This window comes from Phlebotomus papatasi, chromosome 3, assembly GCF_024763615.1.
Source record: "Phlebotomus papatasi isolate M1 chromosome 3, Ppap_2.1, whole genome shotgun sequence".
NCBI classification, from domain to species: Eukaryota; Metazoa; Arthropoda; class Insecta; order Diptera; family Psychodidae; genus Phlebotomus; species Phlebotomus papatasi.
The window spans coordinates 85,830,834-85,855,118 of NC_077224.1; the positions used below are offsets into that span (position 1 = coordinate 85,830,834).

Genomic DNA, 24,285 nt, shown 5'->3' on the forward strand with positions numbered 1-24,285 from the left:
AGAGAATTTAGCGTTATCAGCTTAGTGTGAAATCTGTGGAAGTGAGAAGATCTTGAGAAAAAGTTGCCGGATTCAGTTCTTGGGAGACATTCCAGAAGCCCGGAGAAGTGAAATCATTACTGAGGAATTTATCACAGGTATTTTGGGGCATTCCTACAGTTTTCTTGCATTTTTACGTATCGGCAAATTCCTTCAAGTTTAGCATTAAAAAAAAATCAAGCAAAATCTTTGCAAATCTTGATTAAAATCTCCTAAAAGATCGGAAGATTCAAAATAGACGGAAGGCATTTACTTTGCTGATTGCTGGAATTACGCCTTTTGTGACATATTTATTAAAAATTAATGTAGAAAAATTTAAAGGAATCAAAAGTATAAACATATTCCGTTCCCGTGCACTATTTTGTTGAATTCAAAGGGGCTACGTTTACATGCGCAGATTGGATTAATCTAAACTGAACTAATTCCATACCCGGCTAAATTGTTAAGTACAGTAGAGCCTCGCTATAGTCCATATTTGGTTCCAGATTTGACACTTGGGTCGCACTAGTCCATGTAATTTTCTAAAATTATCAACAACTTTTAGTATTGAAATTGCTCGACGGTTTCAATTTTCTTTGCGATTGTGGTACTTGTCCTCGCTCTCTTCATTATGGATCACAATTATCACAACTATACTCAATAAAGTTTGCCAAAAATATTAAAATAATTATGAAAATGCATGTTGCGTACTAAAAAACGCGACGAAATCAACGATCGATAAATTGTGGACTATAGAGCGATAGCCTATAGCGGGGTTCTACTGTAATTATTAAGTAACTAATTCGTTCTTAATTCAATGATTTAGTCTTGAGGAGTGGTTCAGCCCAGCCTTAACAATAAGTAGAGGAGACTGGGGCAAAAAGTCACAAAATGGATATATTATTTTTTTACAAGCCACCCAAGTGGCCAGGAAATTTCTAATTAGGGTAAATGTCCTAATTCAAAACCATTTCCAGACGCTTTAACTTTGACAGAAGATTCAACACATTAAGTTCATATTTTTTATGAAGAGAATTGCATAAATTTACTCCTTGACTCTTCTAGAATCTTATTGTTTAGTGTAAATGCTTTAGGTATAATTTGAAAACTTCTTAAATACAAGAAAAATACGCGAGTGCAAAATGCTTCTATTGGAAACAAATTAATCCAAATGGAGACAAGGAAATTTTCTAATTGGAGACAAACAGTGTAAGTGAATTAAAATTTGTGAATATGAATGGATTTTCGCTTTATTTGGAGCAAAATTAACTAAATAATGAAACTGTGGTATAGAGAATATATAAATATAAAAGTTTAGTGCTGTATTTATCATGAAAACAGTGACGTTTCCATTTGGAGTAGTTAAAAATTTCCATTTGGAGCAGGTTTTGAATTAGCTTAATTTACCCTAGCGCAGTTTTATAGGAAATTTATCGCTCTACAACTTTGTGAAAGTTAAGTTTCAAGCTATTTTAGAAAAAAAAACAAGAGACTGCAAATCGTTTGATCAATGCAAACAACAAGCGGTGACACATGGCATTTACGTTTCTTTTCCGCATGAGACTTCAGAAACTGCTTCGGTTTATGATATTTTTTGCTTCATACCTTATGTTACTTTTTACCCCAAGTGGTCGTTTTTAATAAAAGGTTTTCTGGAGAAAAGAACCTTTATAAAATGCTAATACGGATAGCGACTTCGTATTCAAAAAATCCAAATTATTTAGAAAATATTCATCAGTGCATAAATTTTGGAAAATAAGTAGGTAATAATTGATATCTTCTGCAAGGAAAATATTTCAAATATAGGGCTAAAAATTTCTTTATTTTATTTTCTAAATTCCTTGTTCGAATTCTATTAAGGGAGGTCATCGATTCATCAAATTCAGATTGGTTTCATATTAAGAACATAGACTCGGATAGGCATCATAAGCTACGTATCATACGCAAAAAGCGCTATTTTTTTTCCCTTTACAATAAAGCACTTTTAATGATTTCATAAACGTCACAAGATAAAGGAGATGGTACAGTAGACTCTCGCTAATCCGTGGACTCTTTTTCCGGGTGACATAAAAAAAAATCCGTGAGACAGTTGAATTTTAAACATTTTGTTGACATATTGTTTCTGTTTTGGACTTTTTTGTTAAAGCAAATGTGCTCTATCTATTGAAATTCTTTCTCACTGTAACTTTTTTGGACAGTACGCACTTTTAGAGACAATGTCGATTCAGTCATGTCAGGATTCACTCCTCAAATTTTCAATGTAAACAAAAAATCGTTAGATTTCAAACAATTTGATGTGTATCAATCGCAAAATTCGTATGACATTTTGGTCTCACTATCACGGATAAGCGAGAGTCTACTGTACATAGCAGAAGCAGTGGTGACGCAGTGGGCTAGCGGGCGGTGTTTATAATGCAAACACTGAGAGAAATCCGAAAAAGTTAAAATAACATTCCGGAAATGTTTATTTTACCCTGCAGTATTGATCCAAAATCGGTGTAAATATTTCCCTTTTTAGGTGTATTGGGAGTTAAAGTTACCCTTTTTCATAGTTATTTTACCCTTAAAAACGTGTAAAATTAACATTAAAAAATGTTGATATATTTTTACACTAACGGCCAAACATTAAATACACCCTTCGTAAGCTTAAATACACGTGATTAGGACCGGGAAGACGCTGTAATATCCAGTTCTATTGACTGAAATAGTTTCATATATAAACTTAAGAACAGTTTTAAACAAGATTTGAGAAAATACATGAGCTACAAAATTTATAATTTGTGGATCAGTCAAAAATTAGCTTTTTGGAAAAAATGCAAAAGTATCCCCACATTCTAAAACTGATCTAATCTTTTAATAATCATTTAATATAAGCTAAATACTATTAGTAAATATTATTAAAAGTTAGAAAAACTGAAAATAATACCGAGGGAATATTTTTGGTACGGATTGTGGTCGGTTTCCGGTGTGATGTGTTCTGAAAGGGGTTTCTTCTTTGAATATTGAAATTTTCAGCCCAAATTCTACTTTTTCATATATTTTTTATTATTTTTCAAATTTCTTCTTATTATTGTTGCAATTTCATTTCTTTTACTTCATTATTTTATTTAAAAAAAAAATGAATAAAATCATCAAATTCAGTTTTCCTCGAAGAATTTTTCTTTAGCTTTGATAAGCGCCTCACAAATTTGGGGCATCCTGTTGATCAATTTCTATAAAATGTCTGAAGGAACTTTGGCCACACACCCTGAAGTGTTTCCACCAAGATTGGAACTGATGTCGCGCCTAATCTCAAACCTTGTGGTCGAGAAAATCCAAGAGAATTACAATGAGGCTACAATCGGGTGATTGGGGTGGTTAATGCATGCAGTTTAGGACCCTGCGTTTCTCTTTCTCAAGAAGGAAACCTCAACAAAGCTTTGAGGAATGCTTGGGATCGTTATCCTCTTGAAAAAAAAAAACCCACGCCCAATAAACCGAATGCATTGGCCACGCCAATCACCCGATTGTAGCCTCATTGTAATTCTCTTGGATTTTCTCGACCACAAGGTTTGAGATTAGGCGTGACATCAGTTCCAATCTTGGTGGAAACACTTCAGGGTGTGTGGCCAAAGTTCCTTCAGACATTTTATAGAAATTGATCAACAGGATGCCCCAAATTTGTGAGGCGCTTATCAAAGCTAAAGAAAAATTCTTCGAGGAAAACTGAATTTGATGATTTTATTCATTTTTTTTTAAATAAAATAATGAAGTAAAAGAAATGAAATTGCAACCATAATAAGAAGAAATTTGAAAAATAATAAAAAATATATGAAAAAGTAGAATTTGGGCTGAAAATTTCAATATTCAAAGAAGAAACCCCTTTCAGAACACATCACACCGGAAACCGACCACAATCCGTACCAAAAATATTCCCTCGGTATTATTTTCAGTTTTTCTGACTCTTAATAATATTTACTAATAGTATTTAGCTTATATTAAATGATTATTAAAAGATTAGATCAGTTTTAGAATGTGGGGATACTTTTGCATTTTTTTTTCCAAAAAGCTAATTTTTGACTGATCCTCAAATTATAAATTTTGTAGCTCATGTATTTTCTCAAATCTTGTTTAAAACTGTTCTTAAGTTTATATATGAAACTATTTCAGTCAATAGAACTGGATATTACAGCGTTTTCCCGGTCCAAATCACGTGTATTTAAGCTTACGAAGGGTGTATTTAATGTTTTGGCCGTTAGTGTACACCTAAAAAGTGTTAAAGTTATGAGGAAAAAAAGTTAATCGCACCCTCTTTTTTTCTCAGTGAAGGTCTCGGGTTCGATTCTTAATTTGGTCTTTTATTGTTTATTTTTTTAATCATGTCTTTTTTTAATTACTTTTTTTTTATCACGCTTTAATTTATCAGTGATCGTAACTATTCATCAATAAAACAATATTTGCTTTGTACTTTGTTTTTTTTTTCCAAAAATCGTTTTATCCGCTTTTTGGATACCTCTATTTCCTCTACGTTCCATGAACTGAGAAAAAAAGAGGGTGCGATTAAATTTTCTTCCTCATAACTTTAACACTTTTTAGGTGTAAAAATATATCAACATTTTTTAATGTTAATTTTACTCCTTTTTAAGGGTAAAATAACCATGGAAAAGGGTAACTTTAACCCCCAATACACCTAAAAAGCATAATATTTACACCCATTTCAGATCAATACTGCAGGGTAAAATAAACATTTCCGGAATATTATTTTAACTTTTTCGGATTTCTCTCAGTGTGTGAATATTAAATTTGATAGATAATTATTTTCAAGGTTATAGAAATTTTCAATCTCAAAAATCTTATATTTTACATGTAAACTCACAGCTTCAAATATCTCCAGTAATATTTGCCTACTGCGAGTTATTCGTTTCTTATTCTGAGTGGTCGATATCTATAGGGGAGACTGGGGCACATGTAAACATTTTCGATAGATGCGAATTTGAGGTGATTTTCCAAGGACACCGTGATTTTTTGGAAAATCTTTTTTAGCTCATGTTTTACCGTTGGGTATAGGCAATACATCGAGGGTAATGCGGATGCTGGAAAACAATTGAGTTTTCCATGAAAATAAAATTTGTGTCACTGTGCATTTTTCTCTTTTCACAAAATACCTGGGGTAGAAGTAAACACTTTCTGGGGAGGATGTAAACACCCTTTTTTCTACCCTTGAAATTAACTTTGCACCACTTTCGATTATTTTAATTACTTAAGAGATATATAAAGGCTGTATATTTTTCAAAAAATCACTACACTTTTTACAAAGAATAATTCCCCAAATGCTGTTTTCTCACCAATTATTAATTCTTTTAAAATAATGAGAATCTCAATTTCTCTAATAAATGCATTAATATAACCCTAAAGGTTGTAGGAAAGAACTGGTATTGCTACATTTCGATTATTTTACACAGTTCTCAATTTCTAGGTGGACATCCAAATGACCAAAATAATCGAAATATTAACATTTTCGAGAAAAATGATTTTTATTTTTAAAGAACTAGGATTTTATTGACCAATTAATCTGTGTGCATACATCCCCATGGTATCTATGAATGCTTATGGGTTTTATCCTCTGGAGTCTTAAAATTAATGAAAAAAAATCAGTGTTTACAACTACCCCTGTTTACTACTACCCCAGTTCCCCCTAACCGCTTGGCCTTTATTTCGGTAAAAGATTACAGGGTTTTTGCTTCACATTCGCAAAGTTATGCGGCTAAAATAACTGACTCCCCGGGGGTGGGTGACAGTAGTTGCTTATGGTATTAACAGTACAGGGTTATGTGTATTGCTTTCTCTTAAGATTTCGAGCAATCAATAAAAAAAAAGTTGAATAGGAAAAAATCAATCGTGCAATTGGAAGATTGGGTCTTTAAGATAACAAACGCGTCAGCAAGAGGATGAACGAAAGAAAAATAAATGGTTAAAGGTGAGACGGTGAGGTAAAAGGCAACAAAAAACCTGTTGAGACCATTTAGGTATTTAATAATAAGAGCAAGAAGAAATTATGGATGGGATTGATATAGAATTTCTGGGTGCACACAAGTGTGAAATTCATAATGCTTCCTAATGATTGAGGCCGTTAGAATTGCACATTAGAAATGGCATCAGCATCAAGGGAATACTCGAAATATTAAAAAAATGATCATCAAACACGCGGAAAGAACCAAAGAAGCAAAATAAGAAGAGTCTTTCACGTTGCCATGTGATGCTTTTTGCTCCATCGCCCGTGGCAGTCTCCATCAGAACATTACCATTAAATCGATTAAATCCATTGAGAGAGGCTTAACAGTTAACCCAATTAATTTTCCGTCTCTAAACTCCAGCCAATCTCTTCCTCCAGCATTCACCAGAAGAAATCTCACACAATTTTTACGAGACACAACATACGAAAAATTTCCGCTAATTCTTTAAACAACTGAGCACACAGAAGAAAAATATCACAGATTCTTTAACTTAGTTCTCGCAGCTACTGTTCTCACCTCAATTTCCCTCATTATATTTCTATTTTAAAAATTACCAATGCCACATGGAATTTCTCTGGATATTCCCTGACTCTATTGCGTGCTTCAAACTTAATTGAAACCAAGAAATGTCTTACTGAATTACTCAAAATTCAAAAGATTTTGCCACAAAATGCCAAAGTGCGATTTTTATCAGGTGCACTCAATGGTTTTTGTGCAAAAGATGCCAAAAACATAAATATTCAAGCAAGTGATCAGTGTTTCAAAATTATCATTAAACAATCATTATTGTGCAATGATCGGGTGAGTTATTGCATAATGTGCAGAAACTGGCAAGACAAGATTTAAGAGGGTTGACGATATTTGGACTCTGACACATCGTACAGTAACAAAAATTTAATTAAGAACACCTGCAATGATTCTCCTTTTTTTTAAATTTACAATTGAAGTTGCTCAGGTACGTTGGATCAAATGAAAATGTTAATATTCATGTACTTTGCAGAGGTCCAATTGAATAAACTTGCACTGCAGAATGTGCATTTGTGCAAATATTGCAATACGTGATGGAAAAAAGCATAATGTTGACGTGTGGCTGTATTTTTCGCATCGCAAACAATCTGAATTTTATTTAAAGTTTCTGTTTCTGTGGTAAACTTTTAGCTATTGTATTATCCTAATTTCAGGGATTATAAATTTTTCGCTTATTTTGCCATTTTTCTATACTAAGAAAGCAATTGGGTTAAGATTTTGAGGTAACGATTATCAAACAGATAAAAGATTTTTAATAATTGTAACATCAAAAGCAATCGGGGAATTACTTTTTTAATTTTTATAAATAATAGCCTTATGCCCTAGACACATTTACGACTTAAGCTGAAAGGCCCGTCTAACACAGGGCAAGGTGGAGATGGAGGCATTATTTTAGGCCTTATCGGTAAGATCTGAATGGTAGGCCTAAGTAAGGACTGAACTTTGCTACGTACATTAATGGCGGACGAATGAAACTTCCGATTCTAGCCACTACGAGCATCGGAACATTACTGCATATGATCTTATAATTTAATCTAAATGCTACATATTTCTAGATGTACCATATCTAGCAATAAGCATTTCAGTTCAGGGACTATTTCAGGTCATAAATTTTTGTTTGCGTTTCCTATACTCACGATTACGGCCTAATCCTATTTTATATGGCGAAAATTTGAAAAAAAATCATCAGAAAAATAAAGATATTGGTCAAAACTGACGTCTGTGGAAAATTTTGAAATCTTAGTTCTTAGCTGAGATATTAGATTCCGTAAATTGCACCGAATCAGAATTTGAAATGAAGATCTTGGAAATATTTGACAGCTTGAAATTTTGATTTTGATCTTGGTCTCAGGGGTCTCGGTAGCTAATAGACAATCCTTCGGTTCGATCCGTGATCGAAGAGCGCCCGGTAAATAATTGGAAAATATTATAGTTTTTCATCGTCCTTAAAAGCTACAAGATAAGGGAGTAAAAAAGGATTTGTGATGGAGCGAAGAGAAAAAGAAATACAGGGAGAAATGAAGGGATCAAACATATGGGAATAAAGAAAAGAGATGGAACTCGTATGTGAATAAGAGTGAGCGAAACGGCTATATGTACCTGATTGAGCCCGACAGTCAAAACGTTAAAACGAAGAACAAGAAGAAGAAGATCTTACGTGGTGAGGGGATCACCGAAAATTGGAAGTGGTTGTCTCTTACCGTTTGTGCTTCAGGCCGGTGACAAGTTCGAGTTCGTGCGAAGTAAAATAGTATAGTACTATGAGTAAAATAGTATAGATGTACTGGGCTCTTGTCATTTTTTACATAATTCAGTTTATAGTTTTATTATTCAATTAACAATCTTGGCAAATGTCTCTTCAAACGCTTTAGTCTTTTGCACCGCGCAAAACTCGAACTCAACTGTGACACACGACCCAGAGCTCTCGTAGTCCAAGAACCGAACGCTTTTACCAGTTGCACCAGTAACCAGTCACAACTAGTTACTGTCTATTTCGTTGGTTGATTGCCTGGTTAATCGGAAATTTAGCCATAGCCAAAATCAATTATCTCATGCAACACTCCATTTTAATCCGAGACACTTTCCAAACAGTGAGGCAAAAGTCTTTACAAAATAAATTAAACAGTAACCAGTCAAAAACTATTTGGTTACGCTTGAAAATTACCTCTCAAATAAGTTTTTGACTGGTTTTCCTCCTTGCTTAAAAGAACGGAAAGTGTCTCGGATGAATACAAAATGGAGTGTTGCACAAGATATTTGGTTTTGGTTATGGCTACATTTACGACCAACCAGGCAATCGTCCTACGAAATAGAGTAATCAGTTATCAGAGATTTTGTTGTCAGGTTTATACGAAAATTCTATACAATGTATTTTTTTTTTTAATTATAACGACGAATAAGTTTTAAGTTTTAAGACGCAAAAGTTTTAAGGGTCTTTTTGTAACTATTTACTGTTTTTTTTTTAAATTATGATTTTTTAGTTTTAAAATTGAAAATTGAGACTGATCCTCTTTAAACTTCAGTGGTCTTCAGACTAGAGGTTTAGTCCAGTTCACGAATGTCTCAAAATCTTAAATACCGAACAATTTTATTGCTTTTTGACAGCCTAATAGATAATTTATCTTTAATAATCCAGTTCTAAGTAAAATGTTTCAAAGACTCGTGATTGATTGATAAGAAATTAGAGGAGTTAAGCCATATGGCTAAGTCCGTATTAGGACTGTTTAGACTTAGACTAATTTAGAGTTCGGATAACTCGGATTGGTTTTTTTTCCGGAAATCGGAGAACATTCGGACAGTAACTGACGGATGCGTCAGTGGTGCTTTTCTTTTCAGGGAGAAGTATAAACACGAGATTCTTTGCCAAGGCTTTCGGTGCTTCAGAGCGCCTTCCTTAGTGGTCAAATTGTCCTCTATAGCCTCTCACCAATCAATGTCCAGTGCAATACTCCCGCAAAAAAATCCCAAAATTCTTTTTGTACCCTTACTAGGAATAGTGGATGTAATTGAGACATTTTTCACAGGCAGTATCACAATTTGACCACGGAAGAAGGTGCACTGCGGGTCCCGGTCAAAATCCCGAAAGCCAAAATCCTGAATTCTTAAAAGTATCATAGCTATTCCCACGATTGCACTAGCGCTTGCTGGAGGCAAAGGGAAATTATTCTAAACATTTTCCCCCATATAATTTCATCCCTTCCAGGATTTTAAAAATTCGGGATTTTGGCTTTCGGAATTTTGGCTTTCGGGATTTTAGCGTTCGGGATTTTGGCGTTCGGGATTTTGGCTATCGGGATTTTGGCTTTCGGGATTTTGGCTGCCACCGATGCACTGCAGTGCCGAAAGCTTCGGCAAAGAATCTTTGTGTTTGAACTTGTCTCTGAAAAGAGAAACACCACTGACTGACGCATTTGAAAGGAGGTCTTTTCCCTGATTTGTAATTCAGATTGGTTTACCTTTAAACTTTTTAAATGTATTATCTAAAGATAATCCATATGATGACGTCGGAGAAGTTAGGACAGTAAGTAAATATCGGGTAGTTTCTTAATGATTAAACTTTATGGGGCGATCTCATTTAGGGTAGAGTATTGAAAGCAAGTTTAGGATTTTGAAGCATTCCGGAAGTTGACTAATCCTCTAGTCTGAAGACCGCTTCAAAGCGCTTTTAAATATTAGCGGTCTTTAATGATTTGATGCTTTATAGTGGCCTAAGCTTGTCATAATTGAAGATTATTTAAAAAACAATTTACTGGAATTAATAAATTCATCTTAAGGTTTTCAAAAGTTTACTTTAGCCCCACTAAAAATACTTAAAAGCTAGAAAAAATTGTTTTCTTGTTTTGTTTCTATTTTAAAAAAATCCAACAGGTGTTCTTGGTCAAATTTGAGTCACTGTCTGTTCCAAATATTCAATCGGGTTTTTTTTTCACATTTTACGTGAAGATTCAGACCTGATTACCAATCTACAGGTGATTGCTAATTGGACGTACTTTTTAACTTGCAATGAATGCGTCATCTACTTAATCAGTTCCCCAATCTTTCTGACTCATGTGACTTCGCACGAAAAAAAATGCAATAACAGAAATTTTGAAATTATTTCAAGTGTTAAATGCATTTTTTTTTCTGCTGAATAAAGCATATCAGTCGTTTTGTAATCCACGCAGTTTCTAAGCCAAGTTTAAAGAATTTAATATTCTTTTGATCTTGAATTGTTGTAACTCGTGGGATTATTTTTTCTAAAAGCCCTTCTGTTTCAGGTTGTTCAATCTTTTTTTTTGCTTTAAATTTCAAATAACTTGTTCAAAAGCTAAAATAAAAGCACTTCTGGGTAAAATAGTAAATCGAGAGACTAAATGGAGATTTTGCTCAATGAACAAATATTATTTACAATAGTCGTGGTTGTATTTCCTAAGAGTTTCATGCATTATTTATCATTCTCACGAATTGCGGCAGATTTTTTCCCAATGAAACGCCCCTCATCATTAGAGGTACTTTTTTTTTGAAGAGAGGTAGAATATTTTTTGATAAATATTCATAAACGTCTTTTACCATTTTGTCAGAGATATTGAAAAGATAATTGCTCACAGAGAACTTTTCATTTTTTTTTCTTATTTGTTCTTTAAGATATTCACTGATTTGACGTTCTTTTTTGCGTGAATAATTAACAAATGGTGTTAATTAAAAGAAAAGAAGTCTCCGAAAGTCGCATAAACAAATATTGGAAGTTCCAAAATATCATTATTAATGGATATTTGAAATGAGCAAGTATTTTTTAAGTACACTTCAATCGAATTGGAGACAAATAGAGGATTATTTGCAGATTTTTTTTTAAATTCTTTTAACTGATAAATTCTTCTTCCCACTTAATGTCAGAAATCTTTTGGCGCATGTTTATGCCTTATTCAGGGGACAAATTTATTAATATCTGTCAAAGGCGGATACAAAACAATGCTGCGCCTTGTGAATCATCTTCTAAGTATGTCTTTCTTGACGCTTTTTTTTCTTTAAAGAGTTTTATCTTCTTGCAAATGTTTCCAAGAGAGTGTCACAGAGAGATTTCTAATGAAAATCGCGTCATAGAAATTGTGCGAGAGTCTTGTGGTCGAGATTGTCTGAGAAATTGCAGAGAGTTTCTTATGGGGTTTAAAATGGAATGTTTATTAATTTAATGGCTAGGAGGTTCGGAAACGGAATTCCGCGGTTTTTTTTGCCCTGGCTTCCACAAAGGGTATTTCACCTATGAAAAGTCATGAAAGAATATTAGAAATTCCATAAACAGGAAAAGGGAATTTCTTATCTAAAGAGGTTTCCTTGAACCTGCAATTGGGGCTTAACCCTTAAGCTGCCTACACTTTGGATAAGTTTTCGAAAGTAAAATATTGAAAAGAATCGATTTGTCGGATTTGTCATTCCAAATATGTCTAGTTGTCAAAATCAAATAGGGTTTCACAGTTTGGAGCTCTTTAAAGCTAATTTAACATTCACAGATTTTATAGAAAACCATGTTTGAGTATACCGTCCACCGCCGTCTTAGAGTTAGTGACTCACTTCTAGAGTAAAATCAGTTCAGTCTCCATGAAAAAATAAAAAAGAGAAAAGTCAAACTTACGTAGATATGTCAAATATCAAATACTCCCAATATTTAGACGCCTTTAAACATAAAATTATGGGGGACAAAACGTAAAATTCTAAAATCAAAGTTTAAGTGAAGAACAGGGGACTCAGTGGATTAGTGGATCGATAGAATAGTGTCTCAATATGAGGCTATTTATCGTTGTTTTAGAATGAGATTTATTCTAATTGTTTTGATGTAAACGGAAAGTTCAGTACGACCACTCGTATCGAATTGAATTGAATTTAACTATAGTCAAAGTCGTCCAAAAAATTTTCGGAACGCGCGAAAACTAATTCGGCGTAACATTTGACGTTCAATCTAACCTCATTTCATGGTTTTAAGTGGCAAAGTGACAGAAATAAATTATTTTTGTTAGTGTTTACAGCGTTCTTCAAGCTGAAAAGATAAAAAAATAGCAAGGAAGAAGCCTTTGCCCTTTTTTTTAATTTTAAAAGAAAATGAGATAATTTAGATGACTGATTAAGACTGATTGAGGTAATAAGAAACAGTCAGAAAGCATGTTTTTTTTAACGATAACGACCAATATTTTTATCATTTCTAACCTCAAAAAAAACGTCATCCCGCTAAAAATCTGCTCAAATTTCCACTTTATGATGTAAAATAAGATTAGATTTGGCTTTTAGGACGATTCAATCTCAGTCTAATACGACGGTGTAAATCGTCTCTATGAGTGAGTCGAAAGCCTTTAGACCAGAGGCGTGCAAGAAGCGTATGAAACCGAATTAACGTCAAATGAAACATGTGCAACAACAAAAATGCTTTAAATGTTCAACAAAAATGCATCATATTTGATACTTTGAAAGGTTCACTTGAATATTTTGAAATTTTGTATGCATATTTATCACGATAGATTATGTTTTATCGTAAATTTATTACTCTTATCATATTTCTCTCAGCGAACAACAAAGATGACTTTTTCATTGTTTTTATTCGTTTATTCCGGAGATAAATAGGTGTCAAAACAGCAACCCTTTCAAAGGATCAGCGTTGACCCTTTCATTTTTACCAGTGCACAGTTTTCACAATCCAATTTTTTTAATCAAATTCTTACCATTTTGTCTGCTAAACGGTAAGAGATATTGACTTCCAGTCTTCGGTGACCCCCCACAAGTCAATATTCTCTAGCGAACTAACTTACCCGAATCTCCCCCACTCCTTTCATTTTTGTTTTTAGCATTTTACTGCTCACAAGTGCACCTATTTTATCAACTTTTTTGTGTTGGTTCCTGCCTCGACTGTTTTCTCCAGTTCTCACCGTGTTCTAAAGTCACCATTAGTCGTAACCGAAATCAATACAAAAAAGTTGATTATTTACAAGCACTTAAGAACAGTAAAATGCTAAAACACATGGTCGGTGATTTTTTATTGGAATATCACAATAAATCGGGCAGATAAGCGATTTCCAATTGATTGATTTATTTTTATTTGTGTTTTCCCCATCACTGTGCGGCAATCGCCGTCTTAGCGTTGATTCCAACCCCCGGGAGGAAACTATGGAAAATCCTTTCATTGGTTGTATGTTTAATCATGCTAAAGGCTCCGAATTTTGAGTGTGAAAGAAATAGCCATATGCAAAACGTGTGAGAAAGAAAGTGATGTGAATTTTGATTTCGTGAAATTTTCTTGATCTAAAAGGTGTGCCAGGGCCATAATTACTGGCCTGATTATTAAAATAGATTGCACTTTTGTTTCTAAAGTTTGGAAGCTTCAGCCTACGTTTTAGATCGGGAAAAATTGGGAAAATTTCGAACTAAAATCCAGATTGAATGTTGTGATTCTCATAAGAAGAAGAAGACTGCGTAAGAGTGACATAGAGATATACAATACATTTGAGAAAGAAAGGGATTATTGCAGATTCGAATTTGAATTTAGTACTAAATGTGTGGGTCAGCCATTTTTCTAGTTTAGTGTTGCCATAGAAGAAATGTAATGTGATTTTGTGAAAAAGATTCCGAAATCTAGCAAAATAGGGATTATGAGAAACTTAAAGATTGTTCTATTTATAGGGAAATTTATATTGAAAGGGAAGCGAGAATTTACTGAGATTTAAAGAGGGTAAGTTGACTGCTCAGGTATATAAGGTTAGGCTTAGATAAAATAGACAATCATGGCTGACTTTGTTTTTTTAGATCTTTAATCACAAAAATTTGACAAGAACCAGGGATGTTTATTTTGTATATCACATGAAATTTTCCAGATGTGAAAAGTATAACACAGGAGCCGGCGGTAAAAAGTTAAAATTGGGAACAGTTAACAGCGCCACTAGTGTGAGAATGAAACTTCATTCAAATATAATAGTATTAGCTTTCTTAAATGTTTTAAAAATTGAGAAATATGAACATTAGAATTTTGTCTCCTCATGAAAATACACGAATTATTCTTTTGAAAAAAATTAATTTATTTTACTAAAGATGTCATGCTTGACCGCTTGAGGGTTAAGAAGAAAATACACTGCAATGTGACTCAAATTGGATTAACAAGAGAAAAACAGGAAAGAGATTATTTCTTTTATATTTAAAGTGCGATTTATCACAGAAATAATATAAAAAAGAATTCACTGAAATTGATATAAACTTTAGTTTTTTGGAATTTGTCCTTCTTGGAATTTTGCGTGGATGGGATTTTGATACAAAATTTCACAATTTATGGTGATTTTTATTGCTATTGCAATTCACAAAGTCGTACAAATTCTGTCTGCGTATTTTTTTTTTTTCAAGTTTAATGGTATAGAGTCGATAAAATATTGATAACACTGCTGACCTCGAAAAAATCCGCTTTGCGCTTTATTATTGAGAAGAGAAAGAGGATTTTTGCAAGAAAGAGTCTAAAGCTCAGCTCAAAGATGTTTCAACAAGGCATTTTAAATAACATTTGATTGACAATTTTATGATAGTCGCTTGTCAATTATTTTCCCATAAAATTATGATAAAAATTGATGGTTCTTGCTTGAGTGAATTTTCTCTGGCATAGCTTCTCTTTCTTATTTTATTTTTTTTACTAATTTGACATAAAAGAAAATATTCTTTTCTAGTACATTGACATTTGCACACTAACGGGGATTTAAATATGTAATTATTGTAATTGAAAAGAAGTTGGACTCTTAAAGCCAATTTGGTAGAAGTTTCTCGTTGAATGCCTAACTTAAGTTATTAGTATTTTATTGTTTAGTTTATTCTTTTTTTTCATTCTCGTTTCTTGTAACAACACAAGAAAGAAGAAAAAACTATTCAAGGTATTTCTCATTTTATATTGGAAGGCACCAAAAGAATTCAGGTACAGTCAACCATACTTTTATGATGGCAAAACATTCGCGCAATTTTATCACTTTATTTTTGCTTAAAGTCAATGCAAGACAACTGTGCTTATTAATCGTCTTCTTTTTTAAGTTTTCTTTTGGTTTCTTGTGTGATGGAATGTTATATGGGGATTATCCATTTTTTTGTATTTATTTTGAGTAATTCATTTGTTTTTTTTTTGAACCACCAGTGTTTATTTTATTTTAGCCAAAGCAAGTCATAGTGTACTCGTTTATACGCTTAAGTAAATAATCTGAATTCCAGATTAAAAGTAGATCAATTATTCATGAATAAAAAACTGCCATCCAAACTTGAAAGTATATGAAAGAATTAAACATTTATTTATTTTTTGAATAGTTTTATTGACAGAAATTTGTACATTAAAATAAACATAATGAGGTTAGAAACAGTTTGAAGGTAAATCGTTATACTGCCATTGTCAAAGCTCCTCGCCGTACTTCCTAAATTTTCGCATTTTTGCGGAAATAAAAAGAAAATTGCAAATAATGAACTTAACTATTACATGTTTTGATATAAAAGAGGTGTAAATATAGCATAAAAAAGGGTGGCAAAGTATCTCAGGCTTTGCGAAATGCTCAAACCCGTAACTTAGGAGCAATACTTGTCAAAATGGAAATTACAATTTTGCACCAGTTTTACAAATCAGAAGATCACTTTCCTGTATCTCTAAAGGAAATTTGCTTTTCGATTTATTTTCTAAAAGTCGATTTTCCGGAAATTCACAAAACTATTGGGGCAAATTTTGTCAGGCTTGGGGTAATTTGTGACGTCTTGCTTACATAAATGAAAAAAAAATATCATTTTGACATATTTTTATAGGAGATCTCTTCCCCTATAATTTTGTCGAAGATCATTTTTCACTGTCTTAATGAGAAATGCGCTTTAATTAAGCTGGTCAATATTGATACTTCCTGTAAAGCCCAAAATAGACACAGGGATCGGCTTAAGGATCAGCCAGAAAAATGAGATCAAGCTGATCTAAATTCACGAGGTCTAGTGTAATTTACAAGGATTAGCGACATCAGCGCCAGTGGCCGGAATATAAAACTTCACTTTGGGTGTTTTTGGGTAGGTACTTTTCGATATGTCAATTGGGTGAAAAAACATGGAGCGCTATGGTACGCAACGCAATGTCGCAAAATTTTAAAATGCATTCAAATTGGAGTAATGAGAAGGTCAGAGTACTTATATCTGTATGAAAAAATGAATTGATATTGCACTTAAGAAGTCTTTCAGCAATAAAAGTGTACACATTTAATAAAACTGCGCAAGAAACGCTAATCATTGATCCTAAATCCTCAGTGTATGATAGTTTGGGCTAATTCTTTCGTCAAATTTTTCAAGCTGAGTATTCTCCTGGATCAGCCTGTGTCTATTTTCGACATGAGGCATATATTCTAAAAACAGGATCGAATATACTAAAACTGTACGACTGACTAAACTAAACAATTAAACATGAAAACTGTCTTTTGTAAAAATTTGATGCCTCGGTTTCTTTTATATCGCAAGATATCGATTTTGAAGTTTTCGCTTTGTTAAATTGTGTCCCAGTCTCCCCTATATACCTTGAACCGATTTGATTGAACCGATTTATAAATCACTCAGAAAAGGCCGAAAATAGTTTGGGTGTAATATAATTAAACTTCTGATAAAAAATAGTTATCGGATATGAACCGGTTTATAATGGATTGGCATTATTGGTTTAAGCTGGTCCGGAATTCCAAGGCTTTTCCAACAATTACAACAAAGCAAAATTGCGGTGATGACAGAATTACCTGCGTGGCCTGGTCGCAATTTTTGATTTCTAAATGATTCCGGAAACCAAAAAAATGTCAATTATTTCCAATTTTGAGGCTTTTAGAAATTATTTTATGACAAAAAGTGAAGTTTTGTGCAAGGAGGCCATATGAACAAATGTTAGTACAGGAAGAACAGCTGAAAATGATGTTCATTTGAGTTTTTTTGCTTAGGTTAATCATAAAATAGTATTTTCTAAAACCCTATCGTATTAGGCGAAAATTTTAGAAGATGTAGAATACACCCTTTTCTCAGATTTATACGAAATACTTAAGTACATTAGTAGCGGAAAGTACTCTCCCTTCGCACGTTCATGCCTTCGAATAATGTCAATTTTCTTTTAGTTTTTTTTTAAGAGACTTACTGTGTTATCACACTTGCACATTAAAATTTTAATATGATTCACATTAATTGCCGCTGGTGAGAGCCCAAATGTGTAATTTGTGTGTTTGAATCATTTTATATTCAAAATTTGATCTATTTGTTGATAAAAAGGTAGACTTGGCCCGCAAAATTTAATATAAATTGATTTATAGGAATAATGCGAAAAATTAATGCGATTTTCTCTTTAATTTTTTAATGTGAAAAATATTTATGCTTTAGGTAAATTTAAACTTATTTTTGCAGGCCAAGTCCACTTCTTTATCAATAAATAGAAAAACCTCAAATATTAAGTTACTCAAAGACACAAATAACATATTTGGACGCTTACAAGCGACAATTAATGTGAATCACATTAAAATTTTAATGTGAAAGTGTGATAACGCCGTTACACATTTTTATTAAATATTAGTTAGCTTATCATCAATTGTTGATAATTCCGTGATAATTTTGTGTAAATCTCTAAGAAAAACAAAAGAAATTCACAATATTCGAAGGCATGAATAACCTGGCATGAATAACTACAGGTCTTTGCTAACCTGTAGTTAGCAAAGACCTGTATCCAAGGGCTTCTCGACATTCGTTTTTCCATACGTTTAAGCATATAGACACTGAAACCTAATGGCCAGTTTTTTTCCTAAAGAGAATTGACTTATCAGTCTGATATATTTCGAAATTGTGTGTTAAAAACCATATAAAAACGTATATTTCAAATTGTTCGCCGGAATAATACAAGAACTATGAAAAAATTTGTTGAAGTCGCGGTGCAATATCTGCAAAATTTTTTACAAGGAAAAGTGAAAAGTAGCTTCATTTTTTATTAAGCTTGATGGAACCCTGCTTGTATTAGGATTAGAATGTAGTGATAAGTATAAGTGTATAAGGGACATTTTTCAGATCGCCGTGTTACCGCCCTGTGTTTTTTTAACAGAACACTTATTTGAGTACAGTCTCTGCGAAATTGGGAACAGTCGCGGCGAAATTGGAAACACTTGCGGCGAAAATGAGAACAGTGTCAGCGAGTAAGGAAAAGTTAGATAAATCTTCAATTCTTAGTAATTTGGATAGGACTTTCTTATTTTCGTCTGTCCTTTGAAAATTATCTAAAATCTTTAACCCGTATAAACGAATTCATTGGGACTTCTTTTATCCATAAGCTGAAGAATAAACATTTTTAATTGTACGACTTGAAGAGCATGAGAATGCCTTTTTTGGTGGATTTCTAACAAAATAATTAATCTCTGTTGAACTTGGTTCTTTTCTTTCTTAAATTAAGTGATTAATGTTGTCTAAAAAAGAGCTGTGAGAAAAATAAAAATCAATTTGTAAATCTAATATTTACAATAAACATATTTTAGATGAGAATTAACGCCATTAACGCACTTTATGAAATGAAATTTGGTATGAAAAAAAATAACCACGGGAATGTGCAATTTTTATTTGACTTCATCCATGAAAATACCCCACAATTTCTTTTCAATGAAAATTTTCTTTTTCACCTACAAAAGAGACAATTATAAGGGGTTACATAAGCCACGAAAAAAGAAGTCTTTTGTTGAGAGTGAAAATGCAGTATTATGATTTTTATTGTTGGGTTTATGGGTGTTTGTGTGCAATGAATGAAATAATTAATTAATTAAAAAGTAAAGAAAAAAGACACTGTTAAATAATTCCGCCATGAGAGATGCTGACGAAATATCTTGAAGTGGCTGGGAATTTTTAGGGAGCTCCCTGACAAAAAGGCAATGCTGGCAAATTAATGTCGCGGTGTTTTTTTCGCTCAAAAAAGTATCGACTGAAGCAGAAAAAAAGAGCTTAACAAGTGTCGTATTAAAATATGCTTGAGGGGAATTTTACCTTGGGATATCATTTGCTAAGAAAGTGCGAAGAAAAATGGAAAGTAGTAGCAATTGTGGTTTAAGTCGCCAAACACCTCAAATCACCTATATATAAAATTTATGTATGGATAGAGAATCACGTAAGATCGTAGCAAAATTGAAAGTCTATGCGGTTTTTTGTGATGAAGCAAAATTAATGCAGTTGCAGGATTAATGTGATGGTAGAGACATAAAAAAATATGCAGATCTTGCAGAAAATGGTCTTTTCTCATGGAGATCGTAAAATATCCGTTATCTATGTAATTTTTATCGAGTAATAAAATATAATAAAGTGTAATTAAGCAATGATTGGATAATCAGATAGTTGTAGAATTTAAAAATGTTCTTAATTCATCCCAGAATAAAACAAAAGAATCGTGAAATAATGAAAATTGACGAATAAGAATTTTGAGGTTATGTTCAAAGTACTTTAGCAAGCAATAGTTTGGGTATTTGGAGCACTAGAAATTTGTTGAAATTCAAGGTATTGAAACTAGCAAACTAGTAGTACTCTATTCCGATGCAAAATCACGGAAAAGAATAAAAGAGTACGGAAGTTCCTTAAGTTTAAAAGCTTTAAGGTTATGTTCCAAACAAAGTAACAACGTCAGAGCCCTCTTGGAGTGCTTCGATAAAGCCTAAAGCCTACAAGCTAAATTTAAGAAGTATTTCAGAACAATCTCAAGATTTTTTAGGTTAAAACACTCAACGTAACATAACACTTAAGGGGATGAATTTTAATTTCTTATCAAGTTCTGTTTTTATACAAGTTAGATTTACATTTTATAAAGAGAATTCACTGGGCTTTATTTTTCTATTAAAAAAAGATAAAATAACTCTTTATTTAAACGTGAAATAGTGAAATAATAAAAAGAAAACGATATTTCTGTCAGTCCTAAAACTGATTATAAGTTATATAAAGATAAAAGGTCTTTTGTGATTTTTTTAGGTTATGTTCAAAATATTGTAGCAACTGTGGCAAAACTCCACTACCAGCTCCAGATCTACTTTTCATAAATTTAACATTAATTAGGAGTTACAAAATTTAACGTGAGAATGCATTTGGGTACTAAATGAGCGAGATTTTACAGAGGAAATTGTATTTCTACATTTTAAGAATTTTGAGGTTATAGAAGACTTTCGGTCTGATAGAATGTAACAGGAAATAAACGGAAAAACTGAACCTTGAGATCGTTTCGAAGATGGATATCTTCTTCATCAGGTTATATTGTAGACCGGATTAAGAGAATTGCTTGAATACTTTGAACATAACCTCAAGGATTCTCTTGAATCTATGTAAGTAAATAAATTTACCAATATCTTCCCGATTTATCAGAAAAACTTAGTAACATTCCTTTATTCTACAAATCAGTCAATAGTACAATCTTCAATAGTAATAGGAACGCAGAATTCACTAAAATATTTTAACTATAACCTCAAACAGGAAATGGATGGAAAGTTCCGATGATGGATGTCCTTTTCATTAGGTCTACCATACAACCTGATGGAGAGAGTATACATCCTCGGAACATCGTAGAAAATAAAATTGTGAATATTAAAAGAAGTTCAGTGTTTCCGTCCATTTCCTGTTTGAGGTTATAGTGAAAATATTTTAGTGACTTCAGCGTTCTACTATTAAAGTCCCTGAATTGTAGATTAAGAGAACGTTGCTCAGTCTTTCTAGCAAATCGGGAAGACAATCGTAAATTTATTTAAAAACATAGCTTCACCAGGAAAGAGGTTATGTTCAAAATATTCAAGCAACGTTATATCCTCTAGAATTACTGTGATAAAGTTCAAAATTGATAGACTGCGCAGAATAATTGCTTGAAGATAAAATAGACTTATAAAAGATCTGGAGCTAGCAGTAAGAATAAATTCGTGATTGATGTTTTTAGGTTATGTTCAAGACAATACGGCAATACTGGCAATCAATAGCCATAGAAAGGTAAAGTTGATATAGTTTCGATCTTATAAAAAATATCAGAAATTTATGTGGAACTTTATTAGACAATGCAAGTAATACGTATATGAAAATACAAAATTCGAGGTTATCTTTTAAATATTTTTGCGATGCAAGGTTACAACCTGTTGAATTATTTTGATGAAATTTTAAGGAAACAGATTGACAGAATTTAATACATGTTTTTATTTGAAACAAAACTGGAATAAGATTATCTCTTATAGCAAAATAAGATCTCAATAACGATCAAAGAGGTTATGTTCTAAGGCAGAGGCGTGCAAGAACCGTTCCGATTTTTTGGTGGACTCTATGCAATTGGACATCAATTTGATAACGAGCTATTGTTTAAAAAAAAAGCGTGAAGTGATTCTATTCGTTATAAAAGTACGTGATCATCCGAGAATCCAGTGTCAATTACACTTTATTCGAATTCAAGAAAATTATTTCAAACGAAAAGTCATACTGATTGTTCGAACGTCCTCTCCGTTGTATTACTCTAGGGTAATAATCCGGATCTAATCGGTTATGAACCGGTAATGAATGGGTTCATAACAGATAACCAATTTTTATCTGAAATTCAATTATATACTACTCGTAATGTGTTTTATTGCATATTTTGAGTGATTTATAAATCGGTTATGTTCCGGTAATGAACGGATTGTGAACCGATAAATAATTTTTGTCCGAAAATCAATTTTATTACTCTTACTTTGGGAAATCTTTTGTGTGATTTATGAATCGGTTCAAATCGGTTTTCATGTCATTTCATTTTATTAACTCTTCAAAGACGAGAGGGTCAAAAATTGGAGGTCAGACAAAAAATCACTTTTTCTAACCGCTTAGGGTTTAACGAAACTTTAGATGCTCGTATGAAAAATTTTGTTTTTGGGGCACCGGTAACGTGGTGACCAAATCGTCCTTGAAGTGTAAAGCGTTTTTTTCGTCATTACGATTCTCCTTATTCAAATCGGTTAAGAACCGGTGAACGGTAAAATTATGCGAAAATATTTTTAAGGTATAGCATCTCAATAACAATTTCGAACATTTCACAAAGTTTTCATGATATGAATACTTGTGGTTAGATTCAAGATAAAATCCTCTAGCGCCACGTAGCGGTATGATACGAAGTTTCAAAATTCTATGACTATTGTTAGATAAATCTAGGGTAAGTGTACCAAATTTCGGCATAGTTGCATGCAAGCGCCAAAGTCTTATGTTTGAAATGTAATATTTTTAATACAAATTGAATTTATTTGTTACTTTTTTATAAGGAGTGTTCCTTGGAACCTTGTAGGCAGTCTATCGTCTTTATTTTCTCTAAATTCACTCTTAATACATTCTAAAATACATAAAAATGTAGACATTACATTTGTGGCCTATTTCGGCCACCTTCATTTTCATAGTTCCTTGCTTTTCTGGAATTCTTCCAATGCCTTTTTCATGTCATCTCGTTTGTCGAAGCTACATTTTTGTCATTCTTTTGCATTGTATAATCTCTAGAGTATGTAAAAACTAAAAAATCGTGGAAATTCGAGGAACAAAAAAGGTGGCCGAAATTACAAGCTGGCCGGAATTTGGCACACTTACCCTATCACATTTTAATTAGTATTACGCACTCTAAATTTTACAAATATAAGCTGAATTATTAAATAACAGTTCACATTTATAACCACAGATAATTTATTAATTCACGTGACTAATGCATTAATTTAAAAATGCGATAATTCGCTATCGGTGTATAGAAATGATATTGGCAAAAACATGATGAAACATCGTCACTTTTAGTTGCAGGATCAATTAAAAAGTGGAATAATTTAGAAAATGTCTCAAGTTGACATTTACGACGAAATACAGATTGTGCTTAGTGCATGAGAAATTAACATCATTAAAATTATTTGCAGATCACTTAATGCTTGACACACGCGGTGAATGTATTTCATGTCCCAGATTTCAATTTTTAAACTATCTACATATCTATTTTTCAATTGGAATTTTATATGAAGTTTACTGTGGAACGTGTTGACGGTTTTTTTTGTTGTTGTCCACAAGCCTCCTCAAAAAACAATTATAAATACGAAATTGAATGATCGACTTTTGAGACAGATTGAAAATGAAAGTTAACGTTTTTTTCGCAGATCAATGACTCTCTTATTAATTGAATATTCAATTTGAAAAGTAGTTTGCAATGTTAGTTGAAGAGCAAGAAGAAAAAAAAACTAAAGTAGCACAACAATCATTCCTTTTTTCGATCTTCATTTCTTCAATGCACTAATTTTCTGCCTCTTGTGCAAAAAGAAGTGAGAAAATTATTGATCGTGTGTTGTTTAAAAAAAAAAAAGAATTTGCGTGAAAAAAAGTGGAGAGAGATCGTGTTACTAAAGACAGACGGATTAAAAGCAGTTGACCACTCTGTCGATCATGTCACTCTATCCTGACCAAATGGAAGTAATTTTGCTGAAAAAAGGCTCTCAATTGCCAACTGTTGAAGCAGTTTTTTTTTGTTCCTTGTTCTTTGGAAGAAGATCGCATGATCTGTTGGAGGTTGAAGGAGAGATGAAAGAAGAAATTTCAAGACCGGAAATTCTGACTTGTTTTAGCGTTCTTTTCTTTTGCTACATGCTTTTATGTTTCTTTTTATGCTACTAAAATGTGATAGTTAAGAAAATATATTCAGAGGTTTTTACGACAATTATTTCTGGTTAGGAATATGTTCTACTTCTTTTTTTATTTTTTGCTGAAAAGAATTTAAATTAAATTGGCACAAGGCTTAGAAATA

The 24,285-nt window shown here is 32.6% G+C and overlaps 1 protein-coding gene across 1 annotated transcript in view; it reads left to right on the plus strand.

The window, feature by feature from the left end:
* The first annotated feature begins 71 nt into the window (after window positions 1–71).
* Window positions 72–24,285, plus strand: part of LOC129806162 (tyrosine-protein phosphatase non-receptor type 13-like) — a 41,897-nt gene continuing 17,683 nt past the window's right edge. Inside the window, exon 1 of the mRNA XM_055854547.1 lies at window positions 72–137. The gene's annotated coding sequence lies outside the window, so the exon portion shown is untranslated. The remainder of the gene's footprint in view (window positions 138–24,285) is intronic.